We start from the raw sequence: 20,679 nt of genomic DNA on the forward strand, positions 1-20,679 counted from the left end.
ACCTGACCAGAGGAAAATCGAGGATGAAACCCCGAATTACAGAAAAACGGGGACACCAAAGTGGCAGAGCTGGCCCGATTATTGAGAGCGAACTCCGCCAATGGCAAAAAAGCAACCCAATCATCCTGGTCAGCAGACACAAAACACCTCAGATATGTCTCCAGGGTCTGATTAATCCGCTCGGTCTGGCCATTCGTCTGAGGATGGAAAGCGGACGAAAAAGATAAATCTATGCCCATCCTAGCACAGAATGCCCGCCAAAATCTAGACACGAATTGGGTCCCTCTGTCAGAAACGATATTCTCAGGAATACCATGCAAACGAACAACATTTTGAAAAAACAGAGGAACCAACTCGGAAGAAGAAGGTAACTTGGGCAGAGGAACCAAATGGACCATCTTAGAAAAACGGTCACACACCACCCAGATGACAGACATCTTCTGAGAAACAGGCAGATCTGAAATAAAATCCATCGAGATGTGCGTCCAAGGCCTCTTAGGAATAGGCAAGGGCAACAATAATCCACTAGCCCGAGAACAACAAGGCTTGGCCCGAGCACAAACGTCACAAGACTGCACAAAGCCTCGCACATCTCGTGACAGGGAAGGCCACCAGAAGGACCTTGCCACCAAATCCCTGGTACCAAAAATGCCAGGATGACCTGCCAACGCAGAAGAATGAACCTCAGAGATGACTCTACTGGTCCAATCATCAGGAACAAACAGTTTATCAGGTGGGCAACGATCAGGTCTCTCCGCCTGAAACTCCTGCAAGGCCCGCCGCAGGTCTGGAGAAACGGCTGACAATACCACTCCATCCTTAAGGATACCTGTGGGCTCAGAGTTACCAGGCGAGTCAGGCTCAAAACTCCTAGAAAGGGCATCCGCCTTAACATTCTTAGAACCCGGTAGGTATGACACCACAAAATTAAACCGAGAGAAAAATAATGACCAGCGCGCCTGTCTAGGATTCAGGCGCCTGGCGGTCTCAAGATAAATCAAATTTTTGTGGTCAGTCAATACCACCACCTGATGTCTGGCCCCCTCAAGCCAATGGCGCCACTCCTCAAAAGCCCACTTCATGGCCAAAAGCTCCCGATTCCCAACATCATAATTCCGCTCAGCGGGCGAAAATTTACGGGAAAAGAAGGCACAAGGCCTCATCACGGAGCAGTCAGAACTTTTCTGCGACAACACTGCCCCAGCTCCGATCTCAGAAGCGTCGACCTCAACCTGAAAAGGTAGAGCAACATCAGGCTGACGCAACACAGGGGCAGAGGAAAAACGGCGCTTAAGCTCCCGAAAGGCCTCCACAGCATCAGGGGACCAATCAGCAACATCAGCACCCTTCTTAGTCAAATCGGTCAATGGCTTAGCAATATCCGAAAAACCAGCAATAAATCGACGATAAAAGTTAGCAAAGCCCAAAAATTTCTGAAGACTCTTAAGAGAAGAGGGCCTGCGTCCAATCACAAATAGCTTGAACCTTGACAGGATCCATTTCAATGGAAGAGGGGGAAAAAATATATCCCAAAAAGGAAATCCTCTGTACCCCAAAAACACACTTAGAACCCTTCACACACAAAGAATTAGACCGCAAAACCTGAAAAACCCTCCTGACTTGCTGGACATGAGAGTCCCAGTCATCCGAAAAAATCAGAATATCATCCAGATACACAATCATAAATTTATCCAAATAATCGCGAAAAATATCATGCATAAAGGACTGGAAAACTGACGGAGCATTAGAAAGACCAAAAGGCATCACTAAATACTCAAAGTGGCCCTCGGGCGTATTAAATGCGGTTTTCCACTCATCCCCCTGCCTGATTCGCACCAAATTATACGCCCCACGAAGGTCAATCTTAGAGAACCACTTGGCCCCCTTTATGCGAGCAAACAAATCAGTCAGCAACGGCAATGGGTATTGATATTTAACAGTGATTTTATTCAAAAGCCGATAATCAATACATGGTCTCAAAGAGCCGTCTTTTTTTGACACAAAGAAAAAACCGGCTCCTAAGGGAGATGACGATGGACGAATATGTCCCTTTTCCAAGGACTCCTTTATATATTCTCGCATAGCAGCATGTTCAGGCACAGACAGATTAAATAAATGACCCTTTGGGTATTTACTACCCGGGATTAAATCTATGGCACAATCGCACTCTCGGTGCGGAGGTAACGAACCAAGCTTGGATTCTTCAAAGACGTCACGATAGTCAGACAGGAACTCAGGAATTTCAGAGGGAATGGATGATGAAATGGAAACCACAGGTACATCCCCATGAGCCCCCTTACATCCCCAGCTCAACACAGACATAGCTCTCCAGTCGAGGACTGGGTTGTGAGATTGCAGCCAAGGCAATCCTAGCACCAAATCATCATGTAGATTATACAGCACCAGAAAGCGAATAATCTCCTGGTGATCCGGATTAATACGCATAGTTACTTGTGTCCAGTATTGTGGTTTATTATTAGCCAATGGGGTGGAGTCAATCCCCTTCAGAGGAATAGGAGTCTCCAAAGGCTCTAAATCATACCCACAGCGTTTGGCAAAGGACCAATCCATAAGACTCAAAGCGGCGCCAGAGTCGACATAGGCGTCCGTGGTAATAGATGACAAAGAGCAAATCAGGGTCACAGATAGAATAAACTTAGACGGTAAGGTGCAAATGGAAACAGATTTACCAAGCTTTTTAGTGCGCTTAGAGCATGCTGATATAACATGAGTAGAATCACCACAATAGAAACACAACCCATTTTTCCGTCTAAAATTCTGCCGCTCGCTTCGGGACAGAATTCTATCACACTGCATACTCTCTGGCGACTTCTCAGTGGACACCGCCAGATGGTGCACTGGTTTGCGCTCCCGCAAACGCCTATCGATCTGAATAGCCATTGTCATGGACTCATTCAGACCCGCAGGCACAGGGAACCCCACCATAACATCCTTAATGGCATCAGAGAGACCCTCTCTGAAAGTCGCCGCCAGGGCGCACTCATTCCACTGAGTAAGCACAGACCATTTACGGAATCTTTGGCAGTAAATTTCCGCTTCATCTTGCCCCTGAGATAGGGACATCAAAGTTTTTTCTGCCTGAAGCTCCAAATGAGGTTCGTCATAAAGCAACCCCAAGGCCAGAAAAAACGCATCCACATTGAGCAACGCAGGATCCCCTGGTGTCAATGAAAAAGCCCAGTCTTGAGGGTCGCCCCGGAGCAAGGAAATCACAATCCTGACCTGCTGTGCAGGGTCTCCGGCAGAGCGAAATTTCAGGGACAAAAATAATTTGCAATTATTTCGAAAATTCTGAAACCCAGATCTATTCCCCGAGAAAAATTCCGGCAAAGGAATTCTCGGCTCAGATACAGGTGCATGACAAACAAAATCTTGCAAATTTTGTACCTTCGTGGCGAGATTATTCAAACCTGCAGTTACACTCTGAAGATCCATTACAAACAGGTGGACACAGAGCCATTCAAGGGTTAAGAGGAGGTAAGAAGCAGCTAGACAGCAATTAAGGGCTAGGCAGCAAAACTCTGAGGGGAAAAAAAAAAAAAAATTTCCCTTCAACACTTCTTTTTCTCCTGCTTCAGCCCAAACAATTAACACTTTGCGGGCCGGTCAAACTGTCATGATCTCAATGGCAAGAGAACATAGCATAAGCATATATAGGAACTAGCTCTTGGAAGATGGGAACTGAGCTGACCATGAACTAAACCTAACGCACAACTAGCAGTGGCCGGGTAGCATGCCTACGTTGATTCTAGATGCCCAGCCCAGCCGGAGGACTAAATAAAGCTAGCAGAGGAAAATATTAGTCCTAGCTCACCTCTAGAGAAATACCCCGAAAGGAGACAGAGGCCCCCCACATGTATTGGCGGTGAGTTGAGATGAAATAACAAACGTAGTATGAAAATAGGTTTAGCAAATTTGAGGTCCACTTACTACATAGCAGAAGACAGAAAGGGCACTTTCATGGTCAGCTGAAAAGCCTATCAAAAATACCATCCAGAAATTACTTTAAAACTCTGGCATTAACTCATAACACCAGAGTGGCAATTCCCGTTCACAAGAGCTTTCCAGACACAGTAACGAAACTACAGCTGTGAACTGGAACAAAATGCAAAAACAAACATGGACAAGAGTCCAACTTATCTAGTAGTTGTCTAGGAGCAGGAACAAGCACAGAGAGGCTTCTGATAACATTGTTGACCGGCAAGCAACTAACAGAGCAGCAAGGTTATATAGCGACTCCCACATCTTGATGGGAACAGGTGAACAGAGAAGATGAAGACACCAGTTCAATTCCACCAGTAGCCACCGGGGGAGCCCAGAATCCAAATTCACAACATTAACCCTTGGTTCACTCCTCCTGGTAGAACTCTGTTTCTGAACTGTGTTTTTGAACTAAGTTGCTGGACTGTGTTTCGCTATTTAAGCTGTTGTGAATTCTGCTCTTGGGTTCCCTCCGGTGGTTGTTGGTGGCAATACAGTTGTCCCTGGGTTGCAATCATGGGCAGGTGTCCCTGCTGATTGCAGTGCTGACTGGGGTATTTAATGTTGCAGGATTCATTAGTCCTTGCCAGTTGTCCATTGTTCTTGGAAGTTTTGGATCTCAGTCTGGTTCCTCCTGCCCTGCTACCAAATCAGCAAAGATAAGTGTCTGGTTTTTGTTTCTGCAGCACACATGCTGTGTGCTTTATAGATCAGTGCTATTCATTGTTTTTTCTTGTCCAGCTTAGACTGTGTCAGGATTTTTCCAGTCAAGTTGGATTCTCGGGAGATGCAGATATACGTTCCATGTCTTTAGTTAGATGGTGGAATTTTTGTATTATCTGCTGTGGATATTTTCAGAGTTTTAATACTGACCGCTTAGCATTCTGTCCTATCCTTTCCTATTTAGCTAGAGTGGCCTCTTTTGCTAAACCATGTTTTCTGCCTGCGTGTGTCTTTCCTCTAATACTCACAGTCAATATTTGTGGGGGGCTGCCTATCCTTTGGGGTTCTGCTCTGAGGCAAGATAGGATTCCCATTTCCATCTATAGGGGTATTTAGTCCTCCGGCTGTGTCGAGGTGTCTAGGATTGTTAGGTACACCCCACGACTACTTCTAGTTGCGGTGTCAGCTTAGGGTTTGCGGTCAGTATAGGTTCCACCTTCTCCTGAGAAAGTCTCATGCGGCTCCAAGGTCACCAGATCATAACGGTACAAATGGCCAACAATGAGTTAAATGCATCTCAGAAGAAGGGAAGAAAGGTGTTGAGCCATTTTTTTTTTCTGTAGCCTGCTTTGTCTTTTCTTCCCTCTTTTTCTCTGGGTGGCTGAGGAGTCTGGTGCTAGCATGGATATTCAGGGATTAGCTTCTCGTGTAGACCAGCTTGCTGCTAGGGTACAGGGTATTTCTGATTATATTGTTCAGACTCCGGTTTTAGAACCTAAGATTCCTATTCCTGATTTGTTTTTTGGTGACAGGTCCAAATTTTTGAGTTTTAAAAACAACTGTAAACTGTTTTTTGCTCTGAGACCTCGATCCTCTGGTGATTCCATTCAGCAGGTTAAAATTGTCATCTCCCTGCTGCGTGGTGATGCACAGGATTGGGCATTTTCCCTGGAATCTGGGAATCCAGCCTTGCTTAATGTAGACGCCTTTTTTCAGGCTTTAGGATTATTATATGATGAACCAAACTCTGTGGATCAAGCAGAGAAGACCTTGTTGGCCCTGTCTCAGGGTCAAGAAGCGGCAGAATTGTATTGTCAGAAATTTAGAAAATGGTCTGTGTTGACTAAATGGAATGATGATGCTTTGGCGGCAATTTTCAGAAAGGGTCTTTCTGAATCCGTTAAAGATGTTATGGTGGGGTTTCCCACGCCTTCCGGTCTGAGTGATTCTATGTCTCTGGCCATTCAGATTGATCGGCGTTTGCGAGAGCGCAGAACTGTGCGCGCTGTGGCGTTCTCCTCAGAGCAGATGCCTGAGCCAATGCAATGTGATAGGATTCTGTCTAGAACGGAACAACAAGGATTCAGACGTCAGAATAGGTTGTGTTTTTATTGTGGCGATGCTTCTCATGTCATTTCAGTCTGCCCTAAGCGTAGAAAGAGGATCGCTAGTTCATTTACCATCAGTACTGTACAACCTAAATTTCTGTTATCTGTGTCCTTGATCTGCTCATTGTCATCATTTTCTGTCATGGCGTTTGTGGATTCAGGCGCCACCTTGAACTTAATGGACTTTGAGTTTGCCAGGCATTGTGGTTTTCCCTTGCAGTCTTTGCAGAACCCTATTCCTTTAAGGGGCATTGATGCTACACCTTTGGCTAAAAATAAACCCCAGTTTTGGACACAGGTGACCATGTGCATGGCGCCAGCAAATCAGGAAGAGTGTCGATTTCTGGTGTTGCATAATTTGCATGATGCTATCGTGCTGGGTTTTCCGTGGTTGCAGGTACACAATCCTGTGTTGGATTGGAAGTCTATGTCTGTGACTAGTTGGGGTTGTCAGGGGGTTCACAATGACGTTCCTTTGATGTTAATCTCCTCTTCTTCCTCTTCTGAAATTCCAGAGTTTTTGTCTGATTTTCAGGATGTATTCGATGAGCCCAAGTCCAGTTCCCTTCCACCGCATAGGGACTGTGATTGTGCTATTGACTTGATTCAAGGCTGTAAGTTTCCTAAGGGCCGACTTTTCAACCTGTCTGTGCCTGAACATACCGCTATGCGGAGTTATGTTAAGGAGTCTTTGGAGAAAGGGCATATTCGGCCATCTTCTTCACCGTTGGGAGCGGGATTTTTTTTTGTTGCTAAGAAGGATGGCTCCTTGAGACCATGTATTGATTATCGCCTCTTGAATAAGATCACGGTCAAGTTTCAATACCCTTTACCTCTGCTTTCCGATTTATTTGCTAGGTTTACTAAAATTGACCTTCGGGGGGCATATAATCTTGTTCGTATTAAGCAGGGTGATGAATGGAAAACTGCGTTTAATACGCCCGAAGGCCATTTTGAATACCTTGTGATGCCATTCGGGCTCTCTAATGCTCCATCTGTTTTTTAGTCCTTCATGCATGATATCTTCCGGACTTATATTGATAAATTCTTGATTATATATTTGGATGACATTTTGATTTTTTCCGATGATTGGGAGTCTCATGTGAAGCAGGTCAGGATGGTATTTCAGATCCTTCGTGATAATGCTTTGTTTGTGAAGGGGTCTAAGTGTCTCTTTGGAGTGCAGAAGGTTTCTTTTTTGGGCTTCATTTTTTCTCCCTCATCTATAGAGATGGATCCGGTTAAGGTTCAGGCCATTCATGATTGGATTCAACCCACATCCGTGAAGAGCCTTCAGAAATTTTTGGGCTTTGCTAATTTTTATCGCCGTTTCATTGCTAACTTCTCCAGCGTGGTTAAACCCTTGACCGATTTGATGAAGAAAGGCGCTGATGTGGCGAATTGGTCCTCTGCGGCTGTCTCTGCCTTTCAGGAGCTTAAACGCCGATTTACTTCTGCCCCGGTGTTGCGTCAACCGGATGTTTCTCTTCCGTTTCAGGTTGAGGTTGACGCTTCTGAGATTGGCGCAGGGGCCGTTTTGTCTCAGAGGGATCCTGTTGGTTCCTTGATAAAACCGTATGCCTTCTTTTCCCGTAAGTTTTTGCCTGCCGAACGCAATTATGATGTCGGCAATCGGGAATTGTTGGCTATGAAGTGGGCGTTTGAGGAGTGGCGACATTGGCTTGAGGGAGCTAAGCACCGTATTGTGGTCTTGACCGATCATAAGAATTTGATTTACCTCGAGTCTGCCAGATGGCTGAATCCTAGACAGGCTCGATGGTCCTTGTTTTTTTCCCGTTTTGATTTCGTGGTCTCGTATCTTCCGGGTTCTAAGAATATTAAGGCTGATGCCCTCTCTAGGAGTTTTTTGCCTGATTCTCCTGGTGTCCTTGAACCGGTCGGCATTCTGAAAGAAGGGGTGGTCCTCTCTGCCATTTCCCCTGATTTACGACGGGTTCTTCAGGAATTTCAGGCTGACAAACCTGACCGCTGTCCGGTGGGGAAACTGTTTGTTCCTAACAGATGGACTAGTAGAGTGATTTCTGAGGTCCATTGTTCTGTGTTGGCTGGACATCCTGGTATTTTGGGTACCAGAGATTTGGTTGGTAGGTCTTTTTGGTGGCCTTCTTTGTCACGTGATGTGCGTTCTTTTGTGCAGTCCTGTGGGACGTGTGCGTGGGCCAAGCCTTGTTGTTCCCATGCTAGTGGGTTGCTTTTGCCGTTGCCGGTCCCTGAGAGGCCCTGGACGCATATTTCTATGGATTTTATTTCTGATCTTCCGGTTTCCCAGAGGATGTCAGTTATCTGGGTGGTTTGTGACCGGTTCTCTAAGATGGTTCATTTGGTACCTTTGCCTAAATTGCCTTCCTCTTCAGATTTGGTTCCATTGTTTTTTCAGCATGTGGTTCGTTTGCATGGTATTCCGGAGAATATTGTGTCCGACAGAGGTTCCCAGTTTGTTTCTAGGTTTTGGCGGGCCTTTTGTGCTAGGCTGGGCATTGATTTGTCTTTTTCTTCCGCATTTCATCCTCAGACAAATGGCCAAACCGAGCGAACTAATCAGACCTTGGAGACTTATTTGAGATGCTTTGTGTCTGCTGATCAGGATGATTGGGTGGCTTTCTTGCCATTGGCCGAGTTTGCCCTTAATAATCGGGCTAGTTCGGCTACTTTGGTTTCGCCCTTCTTTTGTAATTTTGGTTTTCATCCTCGTTTTTCTTCAGGGCAGGTTGAGCCTTCTGACTGTCCTGGTGTGGATTCTGTGGTTGACAGGTTACAGCAGATTTGGGCTCATGTGGTGGACAATTTGGTGTTGTCTCAGGAGGAGGCTCAACGTTTTGCTAACCGTGTCGGTGTGTTAGTTCCTGGCTTCGGGTTGGGGATCTGGTTTGGTTGTCTTCCCGTCATGTTCCTATGAAGGTTTCTTCCCCTAAGTTTAAGCCTCGGTTTATTGGTCCTTATAGGATTTCTGAGATTATTAATCCGGTGTCTTTTCGATTGGCGCTTCCGACCTCTTTTGCTATCCATAATGTCTTCCATAGATCTTTATTACGGAAATATGTGGTGCCCGTTGTTCCCTCTGTTGATCCTCTGGCCCCTGTGTTGGTTGATGGGGAGTTGGAGTATGTGGTTGAGAAGATTTTGGATTCTCGCTTTTCGAGGCAGAGGCTTCAGTACCTTGTCAAATGGAAGGGTTATGGCCAGGAGGATAATTCTTGGGTTTTGGCCTCTGATGTCCATGCTGCTGATTTGGTTCGTGCCTTTCATCTGGCTCGTCCTGATCGGCCTGGGGGCTCTGGTGAGGGTTCGGTGACCCCTCCTCAAGGGGGGGGGTACTGTTGTGAATTCTGCTCTTGGGTTCCCTCCGGTGGTTGTTGGTGGTAATACAGTTGTCCCTGGGTTGCAATCATGGGCAGGTGTCCCTGCTGATTGCAGTGCTGACTGGGGTATTTAAGGTTGCAGGATTCATTAGTCTTTGCCAGTTGTCCATTGTTCTTGGAAGTTTTGGATCTCAGTCTGGTTCCTCCTGCCCTGCTACCAAATCAGCAAAGATAAGTGTCTGGTTTTTGTTTCTGCAGCACACATGCTGTGTGCTTTACAGATCAGTGCTATTCATTGTTTTTTCTTGTCCAGCTTAGACTGTGTCAGGATTTTTCCAGTCAAGTTGGATTCTCAGGAGATGCAGATATACGTTCCATGTCTTTAGTTAGATGGTGGAATTTTTGTATTATCTGCTGTGGATATTTTCAGAGTTTTAATACTGACCGCTTAGCATTCTGTCCTATCCTTTCCTATTTAGCTAGAGTGGCCTCTTTTGCTAAACCATGTTTTCTGCCTGCGTGTGTCTTTCCTCTAATACTCACAGTCAATATTTGTGGGGGGCTGCCTATCCTTTGGGGTTCTGCTCTGGGGCAAGATAGGATTCCCATTTCCATCTATAGGGGTATTTAGTCCTCCGGCTGTGTCGAGGTGTCTAGTATTGTTAGGTACACCCCACGGCTACTTCTAGTTGCGGTGTCAGCTTAGGGTTTGCGGTCAGTATAGGTTCCACCTTCTCCTGAGAAAGTCTCATGTGGCTCCAAGGTCACCGGATCATAACATTAAGCCTTCATTTACTCCCCCCATTGGGAGCTGCTGGAATCTACACCAGTATAATACTTTAATGTGAACTTGTTTCTGGACTTACCCGTGTTTATGCCACACCTGGGATTAACCTGTGGACTTGTTCTGGACTTCCCTGTGTTTACTACATACCTGGATTTGACTCTTTCTGCACCGACAGGGTTTTGGATCTGCACCATGTCACCTGTCACACTCACCTTTTGATCACCTTGTTGAGGACTCTGCCTTAAGAACTCTGCCGATTTGCTGTATATGTTTCAAGGACTTGTTTCATTGCGGGTTATCAGTATATTGTTTTTGGTGTTATTGCTGTTGTAAAAATACACTATTTGCACTAAAGAAACCCGTCTCTGTCTGTTCATTGCCCCATGCTACCAGAATCCTCGAGTTCCTACAATAGTATTGCACAGCATTGCAGATTTACCAACTTTTTTCCTCCACTTTGGAGCCTTCAACCTGCTGGTGTTGTTTATATCCTTATCAGAACGTAGACTGGATGGATCCATTTCAGAGATGACCTTGATTGGCTAATGTCTATGGGGACCCCTCAGCTCTCCCTCGAAAGATGATGTCAGGGGAGGAAAAGATCAGATGATCCTTGTGTTTGGCAAGGAGATAAGCTGCTGCCAAAGAGAACACAAGAACAGGAACGCTCAACCAAACTAATGATACAATGGTACATTCTATTTTAAGCTCCCTTACCCCTCACCCTTTCTATTTTTCTGATTCTTTCTTTACTTTTTACTTTTTTTCTTACTGATGCACTTTATTTTTCTATATCTGAACATAATTGAAAATTATTTTCTTCCTTACACAATTCATTTCCAGTGAGTGGATGTATAATGCATTATGAAAGATTACATGGCCCACAACATAAAGCAAGTGAAAATTCATAACAAATATCAGCATGGTGAAATTACATCAATAATAAAGGAGATATGTAACAAGACAAAACAAACATGTTCAAGATGCAACAGTGTGAAATGTATCACAGTTATCATATAATAGACGTAGTGTTGATCGAATAGCTTTGGATAAGCACTTATCCAAATAGCTATAGAGCTTACCGAATAGCTGCCTTGGGAACCTGGACCTGGAGCGCTCCCGATAATCAGCTGTTCGGCGCCGCAGCTGCATGTGTTGCGGCTGTGTGACAGTCACAACACATGCATGGAGAGCCAAACAAACAGGTTCCCTTTAAACTTCTTAGGATTTCTTAGGTAAAACGACCTGGGAACATACGATAATTCTTCATGTCAGTATGAATACCGTGGTACCAAACTTATAAGATTTGGATTGTGTCGCTATTTTATGAGACCTGTAACTTTTTTATTCTACTGCAGATACTCTACAGCTCCAGTAGCAATCCGTTGGCAAAAATATTGTGCATACATAACTTTTTAGCTAATTTTTAAGTATCTGATCTCTGCTGAATCCGTTTTTTAATATTGAAGTCTATGGAATACATACAGTCATGGCCAAAAGTATTCACACCCCTGCAATTCTGTCAGACAATACTCAGTTTCTTCCTGAAAATGATTGCAAACACAAATTCTTCGGTATTATTATCTTCATTTAATTTGTCTTAAATGAAAAAACACAAAAGAGAATGAAGCAAAAAGCAAAACATTGATCATTTCACGCAAAACTCCAAAAATGGGCCAGACAAAAGTATTGGCACCCTCAGCCTAATACTTGGTTGCACAACCTTTAGCTAAAATAACTGCGACCAACCGCTTCCGGTAACCATCAATGAGTTTCTTACAATGCTCTGCTGGAATTTTAGACCATTCTTCTTTGGCAAACTGCTCCAGGTCCCTGATATTTGAAGGGTGCCTTCTCCAAACTGCCATTTTTAGATCTCTCCTCAGGTGTTCTATGGGATTCAGGTCTGGACTCATTGCTGGCCACCTTAGAAATCTCCAGTGCTTTCTCTCAAACCATTTTCTAGTGCTTTTTGAAGTGTGTTTTGGCACATTGTCCTGCTGGAAGACCCATGACCTCTGAGGGAGACCCAGCTTTCTCACACTGGGCCCTACATTATGCTGCAAAAATTGTTGGTAGTCTTCAGACTTCATAATGCCATGCACACGGTCAAGCAGTCCAGTGCCAGAGGCAGCAAAGCAACCCCAAAACATCAGGGAACCTCCGCCATGTTTGACTTTAGGGACCGTGTTCTTTTCTTTGAATGCCTCTTTTTTTCTCCTGTAAACTCTATGTTGATGCCTTTGCCCAAAAAGCTCTACTATTGTCTCATCTGACCAGAGAATATTCTTCCAAAACATTTTAGGCTTTTTCAGGTAAGTTTTGGCAAACTCCAGCCTGGCTTTTTCATTTCTCGGGGTAAGAAGTGGAGTCTTCCTGGGTCTCCTACCATACAGTCCCTTTTCATTCAGATGTCGACGGATAGTAAGGGTTGACACTGTTGTACCCTCGGACTGCAGGGCAGCTTGAACTTGTTTGGATGTTAGTCGAGGTTCTTTATCCAACATCCGCACAATCTTGCGTTGAAATCTCTTGTCAATTTTTCTTTTCCGTCCACATCTACGTTGGTTAGCCACAGTGCCATGGGCTTTAAACTTCTTGATGACACTGCGCACGGTAGACACAGGAACATTCAGGTCTTTGGAGATGGATTTGTAGCCTTGAGATTGTTTATGCTTCCTCACAATTTGGTTCCTCAAGTCCTCAGACAGTTCTTTGGTCTTCTTTCTTTTCTCCATGCTCAATGTGGTACACACAAGGACACAGGACAGAGGTTGAGTCAACTTTAATCCATGTCAGCTGGCAGCAAGTGTGATTTAGTGATTGCCAACACCTGTTAGGTGCCACAGGTAAGTTACAGGTGCTGTTAATTACACAAATTAGAGAAGCATCACATGATTTTTCGAACAGTGCCAATACTTTTGTCCACCCCCTTTTTTATGTTTGGTGTGGAATTATATCCAATTTGGTTTTAGAACAATTCTTTTTGTGTTTTTTTCACTTAAGACAAATTAAATGAAGATAATAATACCAGAGAATTTGTGTTTGCAATCATTTTTCAGGAAGAAACTGAGTATTATCTGACAGAATTGCAGGGGTGTGAATACTTTTGGCCATGACTGTAGATCCGTTAATTAGCCTGCCATTTTTTTTCCATTTGAAATGGATCCATTTTTTGCTTTGACGCATATTCACTTGAAGCTCTCTGCGCCACAATACAAATATGAGCCATCCGCCAATCAGAAGCCGGCAGCTGACATCAGCAGGCCAACGTGAGCAGCCAATGACGTCACTGCCATGCGCCTCCCAAGCTGCGGAGGAGAAGAGGACAGGATGCTGTTCGCTGAGGGAGCAGAGGTCAGGTAAGCAGAATTTTTTTTATAAGGTTTATGAGAAGCGTGGAAAAATTGGGGAAATTACTACATGATGGGGGACAGAATGGGACATTACTACGAGATCGGGACAAGGATGGGCACTTTCTAAAAATATTAAAAAAAGGGACCAGGAAGGGACATTACTACAGGATGAGGACCAGGATTGGACATTACTACAAGATGAGGACCAGGATGGGACATTACTACAAGATGAGGACCAGGATGGGACACTACTACAAGATAGGGACGAGGATGGAACATTACTACATGATAATGACCAGGATGGGACATTACTACAAGATGAGGACCAGGATGGGACACTACTACAAGATAGGGACCAAGATGGGACATTACTACATGATGAGGACCAGGATTGGACATTACTACAAGATGAGGACCAGGATGGGACATTACTACAAGATGAGGACCAGGATGGGACACTACTACAAGATAGGGACGAGGATGGAACATTACTACATGATGAGGACCAGGATTGGACATTACTACAAGATGAGGACCAGGATGGAACACTACTACAAGATAGGGACCAGGATGGGACATTACTACATGATGAGGACCAGAATGGGACATTACTACAAGATGAGGACCAGGATGGGACACTAATACAAGATGAGGACCAGGATGGGACATTACTACATGATGAGGACCAGGATTGGACATTACTACAAGATGAGGACCAGGATGGGACATTACTACAAGATGAGGACCAGGATGGGACACTACTACAAGATAGGGACCAGGATTGGACATTACTACAAGATGAGGACCAGGATGGGACACTACTACAAGATAGGGACGAGGATGGAACATTACTACATGATAATGACCAGGATGGGACATTACTACAAGATGAGGACCAGGATGGGACACTACTACAAGATAGGGACCAAGATGGGACATTACTACATGATGAGGACCAGGATTGGACATTACTACAAGATGAGGACCAGGATGGGACATTACTACAAGATGAGGACCAGGATGGGACACTACTACAAGATAGGGACGAGGATGGAACATTACTACATGATGAGGACCAGGATTGGACATTACTACAAGATGAGGACCAGGATGGAACACTACTACAAGATAGGGACCAGGATGGGACATTACTACATGATGAGGACCAGGATGGGACATTACTACAAGATGAGGACCAGGATGGGACACTAATACAAGATGAGGACCAGGATGGGACATTACTACATGATGAGGACCAGGATGGGACATTACTACAAGATGAGGACCAGGATGGGACACTACTACAAGATAGGGACCAGGATTGGACATTACTACAAGATGAGGACCAGGATGGGATACTACTACAAGATAGGGACCAGGATGGGACATTACTACATGATTAGGACCAGGACGGAACATTACCACAAGATGAGGACCAGGATGGGACACTACTACAAGATAGGGACCAGGATGGGACATTACTACATGATGAGGACCAGTATGGGACATTACTACAAGATGAGGACCAGGATGGGACATTACTACAAAATAGGGACCAGGATGGGCACATTACAAAGATAGGGAAACTACTACAAGATGGGGACATTGCTATAAGGTATCGGTCCGTATTACTATATGGTGCTAATTGTATAACAAAATTACTGTATGCGGCCAATTAGAGAACACAAAAAAGGAAATAAAAATGTTAAAAAAATAAGATATAATAAAGTATGACATTTTGGGGGGACACTTAATGTTTTATGTATAAACTAAAGTAAACAAAAAAGTCCACATTTGTTACTGCTGCACCCGGAATGATTCAAGCTATAAAACTGTACCATAAGCCATAAAATGAATGTAATTTGAAAGAAAAAAAATAATAAAATGCCAAAAATGTAAAAAAAAAAAAAAAAAAACACTAATCAAAAGTTGTATAGAAAAAAATATGGCATCACTAAAAATATCGCTATACAAAGCATGCGGCCCTTCAAATTTACATTTTTTAATATGTGCGGCCCATATACCCAGCCAAATTTGAGACCCCTGCAAGAGAGGATGTAGCCAACAAAGATGTCACCCAGGTTTTTAAGAACACAAACCCATTCATCCTCATTGCCCCAATAATATTCCCAATGCCTCTCGGTTATATGAGGTACAGGTAATATTTCACAAAAGTCACAATAATGTTTAAGAACCTTCTACCAACCTCTAACTTTGTCATTGGTGGTAAAGTACATGATTACTGGTTACAGGGTCCTCATCTGCTCCTCTCTGTAATCTATCAACCGGATTCTCGATATGTCGATACTCGAGTGCCAGGAAGACAACAAACTGTTTGAGGATCTGAGTCTTTATCACAGATCTGTTTCCCCAATAACTGAAATGTTCACAAGCTTTAATCGCTTAACGTTGAGGTTATCATAGTGAGGAGAGTGTATGAGTCCAGAGTAGAGTAGACTTTTGTAAACTCTGCATTTTTATTGCCATTTTCACTGCCCTACAACGTAGAAGTTAAGGCTAAAGGGCAATAGCCATATACACTCACCGGCCACTTTATTAGGTACACCATGCTAGTAACGGGTTGGACCCCCTTTTGCCTTCAGAACTGCCTCAATTCTTCGTGGCATAGATTCAACAAGGTGCTGGAAGCATTCCTCAGAGATTTTGGTCCATATTGACATGATGGCATCACACAGTTGCCGCAGATTTGTCGGCTGCACATCCCAAAGATGCTCCATACAAGGCAGGATGGATCCATGCTTTCATGTTGTTTACGCCAAATTCTGACCCTACCATCCGAATGTCGCAGCAGAAATCGAGACTCATCAGACCAAGCAACGTTTTTCCAATCTTCTACTGTCCAATTTCGATGAGCTTGTACAAATTGTAGCCTCAGTTTCCTGTTCTTAGCTGAAAGGAGTGGTACCCGGTGTGGTCTTCTGCTGCTGTAGCCCATCTGCCTCAAAGTTCGACGCACTGTGCGTTCAGAGATGCTCTTAGGCCTACCTTGGTTGTAACGGGTGGCGATTTGAGTCACTGTTGCCTTTCTATCAGCTCGAACCAGTCTGCCCATTCTCCTCTGACCTCTGGCATCAACAAGGCATTTCCGCCCACAGAACTGCCGCTCACTGGATTTTTTTTCTTTTTCGGACCATTCTCTGTAAACCCTAGAGATGGTTGTGCGTGAAAATCCCAGTAGATCAGCAGTTTCTGAAATACTCAGACCAGCCCTTCTGGCACCAACAACCATGCCACGTTCAAAGGCACTCAAATCACCTTTCTTCCCCATACTGATGCTCGGTTTGAACTGCAGGAGATTGTCTTGACCATGTCTACATGCCTAAATGCACTGAGTTGCCGCCATGTGATTGGCTGATTAGAAATTAAGTGTTAACAAGAAGTTGGACAGGTGTACCTAATAAAGTGGCCGGTGAGTGTATATGCAATGCTATTGTTCATGAGTGTATGTGAGAGGTTTTAAGACATTGTAGTGATTCTATAAATTTTTTTAAATAAAATATTTTTTTATATTTCAAGCACATTTTCTAACTTTTTGTAGGATGATATCAACGACTTTCAAACTGTATAGGTGACAAAAATTTCCCTAGGCAGTTTTCGAGGCTTGAGTTTTGCCAATAATGCTATATGTGCCCTATTGGTGGTAAATTTGTTTACGTAAATATTTCTGAGCAAACAGATAATGCTTTGTTTTACCAATCCTGGGACGGATTTGCCATATCGTTTCATGGGCATTGTTAGTTGCAATGCCCTAAGGTTTGTGTATTGACCACTATCATTTTGGTCTTCAAATTGGTCTATGACTGTATTGAAAAGGTTATGTACAGGAATGTGGTTATTTAACCTTCTACAACAGTCACACATTGTTTAAGGTCTTCTAGATCTTTTGTCAGTGAATGTATTACTTTAATCATCATTGGCTTATACACTGTACTTTGCAGCTAGTGTAACTTTTTCCTCTAGTGAGGTCATACATGGATTTTTGGTGATTTTTTTTTTAAAGTCATCAAGATTTGTTCTTTAAAGGGTCATCATGGTGTCTCATTAACTGTGCTGCCCAACCATACCATTACCAGTCTAGGTTGTGCTGGTACTATGTAGTATAACTGGGAACGTCCTGCATCGGGTCTTGGTAAAATATTTTGCAGTAGATAATAGCCATGGAGCTGAGACACAGCATAGAGAGAATCATGAAGTACCTCGGAAGTGAAGACCGTGGAGACTAAGGACTGTCTTCACCTTAAAAGTAGAGCATACCTCATAGGATGGAGAGACCCTGTAATCGACCGCTGGTAGTTCAGAAAAACAGCATCACTTCCCCTTCACATCTTCTGTGGTAGAGAGGGGAACGGATTGCGGGAATATGAAATAAGGTAATGATGGCTAAAGCTGCGAGCGCTTGTGTGTTGGTCAGATAGGGCACTAAATAACAGCAATTAGCCAAACGGGATTAAAAATCTTAGGGGCCACAGAGGAAATGTCTGAACCCCAGATGGGGGAGTGCAGGATATGACGTAGCAGCATGGGTTGCTTCCATATTAAGTGGGAGCCTAGACAATAAGGCTGCAATTATCCAATTAGGTATCATGTTTTTTTACTTTGCAGTCAGTCCATATTAGGGCTGTCCCACACGTCCAGATAATTCCGGTACCGGAATAAATCGGTACCGGAGTTATCCGTGTCCGTGTGCCTGGGAACTCACGGAGGCCATACGAGCGGGACACGTGTGCCGCCCGTATGGCGAGTGGGTACCACACGGAGCGTGTGGTACCCACCCACATGGTGCTGAAGCTGCGATTCATATCCTCTCTGCAGTAGCGTTTGCTGCAGAGAAAATATGAAGAATAGTGTTAAAAATAAAGATTTAGGTGTCCGCCGCCCCCCCACCCCCTGTGCGCCCCCCCGCTGGTCAGAAAATACTTACCCGCCTCCCTCGCTGCTTCCTGGTCTGGCCGCGGCTTCTCCTGCATGCGGTCACGTGGGCCCGATCATTTACAGTCATGAATATGTGGCTCCACCTCCCATAGGGGCGGAGCCGACTATTCATGATTGTAAATGATCGGCCCCACGTGACCGCATACAGTAGGAGGCGCGGCCAGACCAGGAAGGAGCGAGGGAGCGGGTAAGTATTTTCTGACCGGTGGGGGGGCGCACAGGGGGTGGGGGGGCGCACAGGGGGTGGGGGGGCGGCGGACACATGGATCTTTATTTTTAACACTATTCTTCATATTTTCTCTATAGCAAACGCTGCTACAGGGAAGATATGAATACCGGCTTCAGCACCATGTGGGGGGGACAGCGCTTACTGTAGCGCTGTCTCCGGCACGCACACGGACCCCAGACGGAGAATGTCCGTGTGAGGTCCGTGTTTTACGCGGACCCATTGACTCTATTGGGTCCGTGTAAAACGTGCGCTCCCACGAACACTGACATGTCTCCGTGTTTGGCACACGGAGACACGGTCCGCAAAAAATCAATGACATCTGCACAGATGCATTGATTTTTATGGGTCTACGTGTGTCAGTGTCTCCGGTACGTGAGGAAACTGTCAGCTCACGTACCGGAATCACTGACGTGTGAAACCGGCCTTATGCAGAATATGGTCTTTAGTCAAGAGGTGAATGTAGGGCATTGGGTTACCTCTGCTCCTCTTAGTCCATCAATAGGTGTGGAGGCAGCCTAGAGAGTACAAGGGATTGCCTCCTCTCTTAATGTTGCCAGAGGATTAGGCTTTGGATAGGAATGGTGTACCAGAAGAGCCCAGTAGAGGTTCCCAGGAGACTAAGTATTCAACTTTCTGGATTCCAGCTGCAATCGGAGGTTAGCGGTAGATGGCAAATTAGCAACATCTGCACTCAACCCAATATTGGGTTCAAACTGTTCAGTAGCACCAATTTCCCTTCATTATTAAGTAAATACATTTACAAACTTAGGCATCATTTAGATGCCCGATTTTTGTGTACGTGATTTTTATGGATAGCACTCGCACCTGTGATAGTCTATAGGGCCATTCACATGTCTGATTTTTTTTCTCAGACTCAGTGGTCCCCGGAAAATATGGGAGACATGTCTGATTTTGATATGAATGTTGGAGCAAAAGTCAATGGGTCTGTGGAAAAACTGGACTGCACTCAGATGATTTCCAAGTGCGGTTTGATTTTCATGGACTGTTAGAATAAAGAAGGTGGAGAAATTTTTTTCTTAATTTCTCCAAGTGCGAGAAAATCAGATGACACTCAGGCCACACTCTGATCAAACTCTAATCAAAGTCTGATCAGAATAATCAGTAAAATTTCCTCATAAAAGTTGCAAATTGTCTCTTCAGAGAGGAAGAGGACAAGAACTCTAGTGCCACCTATTGGAAGTAGCAATCCTAACAGTCAATGTCGACCCTTTAATGAGCCTTGTCACATGACTTAGGATAATAGCCAAACCAGAATCTCAATTTGCAGACACTGTGTTTCGGGGTGTTGCCCCTCATCAGTGCAAAGTGGAGATCTGGTTTGGCTGATTGAGAGGCGTCTGACCGGGATCCAAGAAGTATCGTTTCTCCTTGTGGAGAGTGACATGATAAGCATGTCGAGGTGAGGAGACGTAAAGCCGCAATGCTCCTCTGGGAAATATGCAAATTGTCTCTTCAGAGAGGAAGAGGACAAGAACTATAGTGCCACCTATTGGAAGTAGCAATCCTAACAATGTCGACCCTTTAACGAGCCTTGTCACATGCTACTTCCAATAGGTGGCACTAGAGTTCTTGTCCTCTTCCTCTCTGAAGAGACAATTTGCATATTTCCCAGAGGAGCATTGCCTCATAAAAGTTGGACATCTGAATTAGCTCTTACAATTGACCCTGAATAAAAATACATCAAGATCCCTGTTGGTTTGCAAATATTTCTCTTGGGTACTACCCAATAAAGAAGTAGATCATTTGTTTACCCAGCAATCTATTATCTTCCAATGATCGGCAATGTCTGAAAAATCATAAAGCTATACACACTATAGCCATTTCTAGTAGGGAGTAAAACATTCGTAAAGCAACAAAAGTCTGAAAATTCAGTAATTTTGCCAACTCCATAAGGTGTCTCTTGATAATGTTATAATAAAGAAAACTTGGCACTCAACTTCTAGAATATTTTTGGATTTTT

Source organism: Ranitomeya variabilis, chromosome 8 (genome assembly GCF_051348905.1).
Source record: "Ranitomeya variabilis isolate aRanVar5 chromosome 8, aRanVar5.hap1, whole genome shotgun sequence".
NCBI lineage: Eukaryota > Metazoa > Chordata > Amphibia > Anura > Dendrobatidae > Ranitomeya > Ranitomeya variabilis.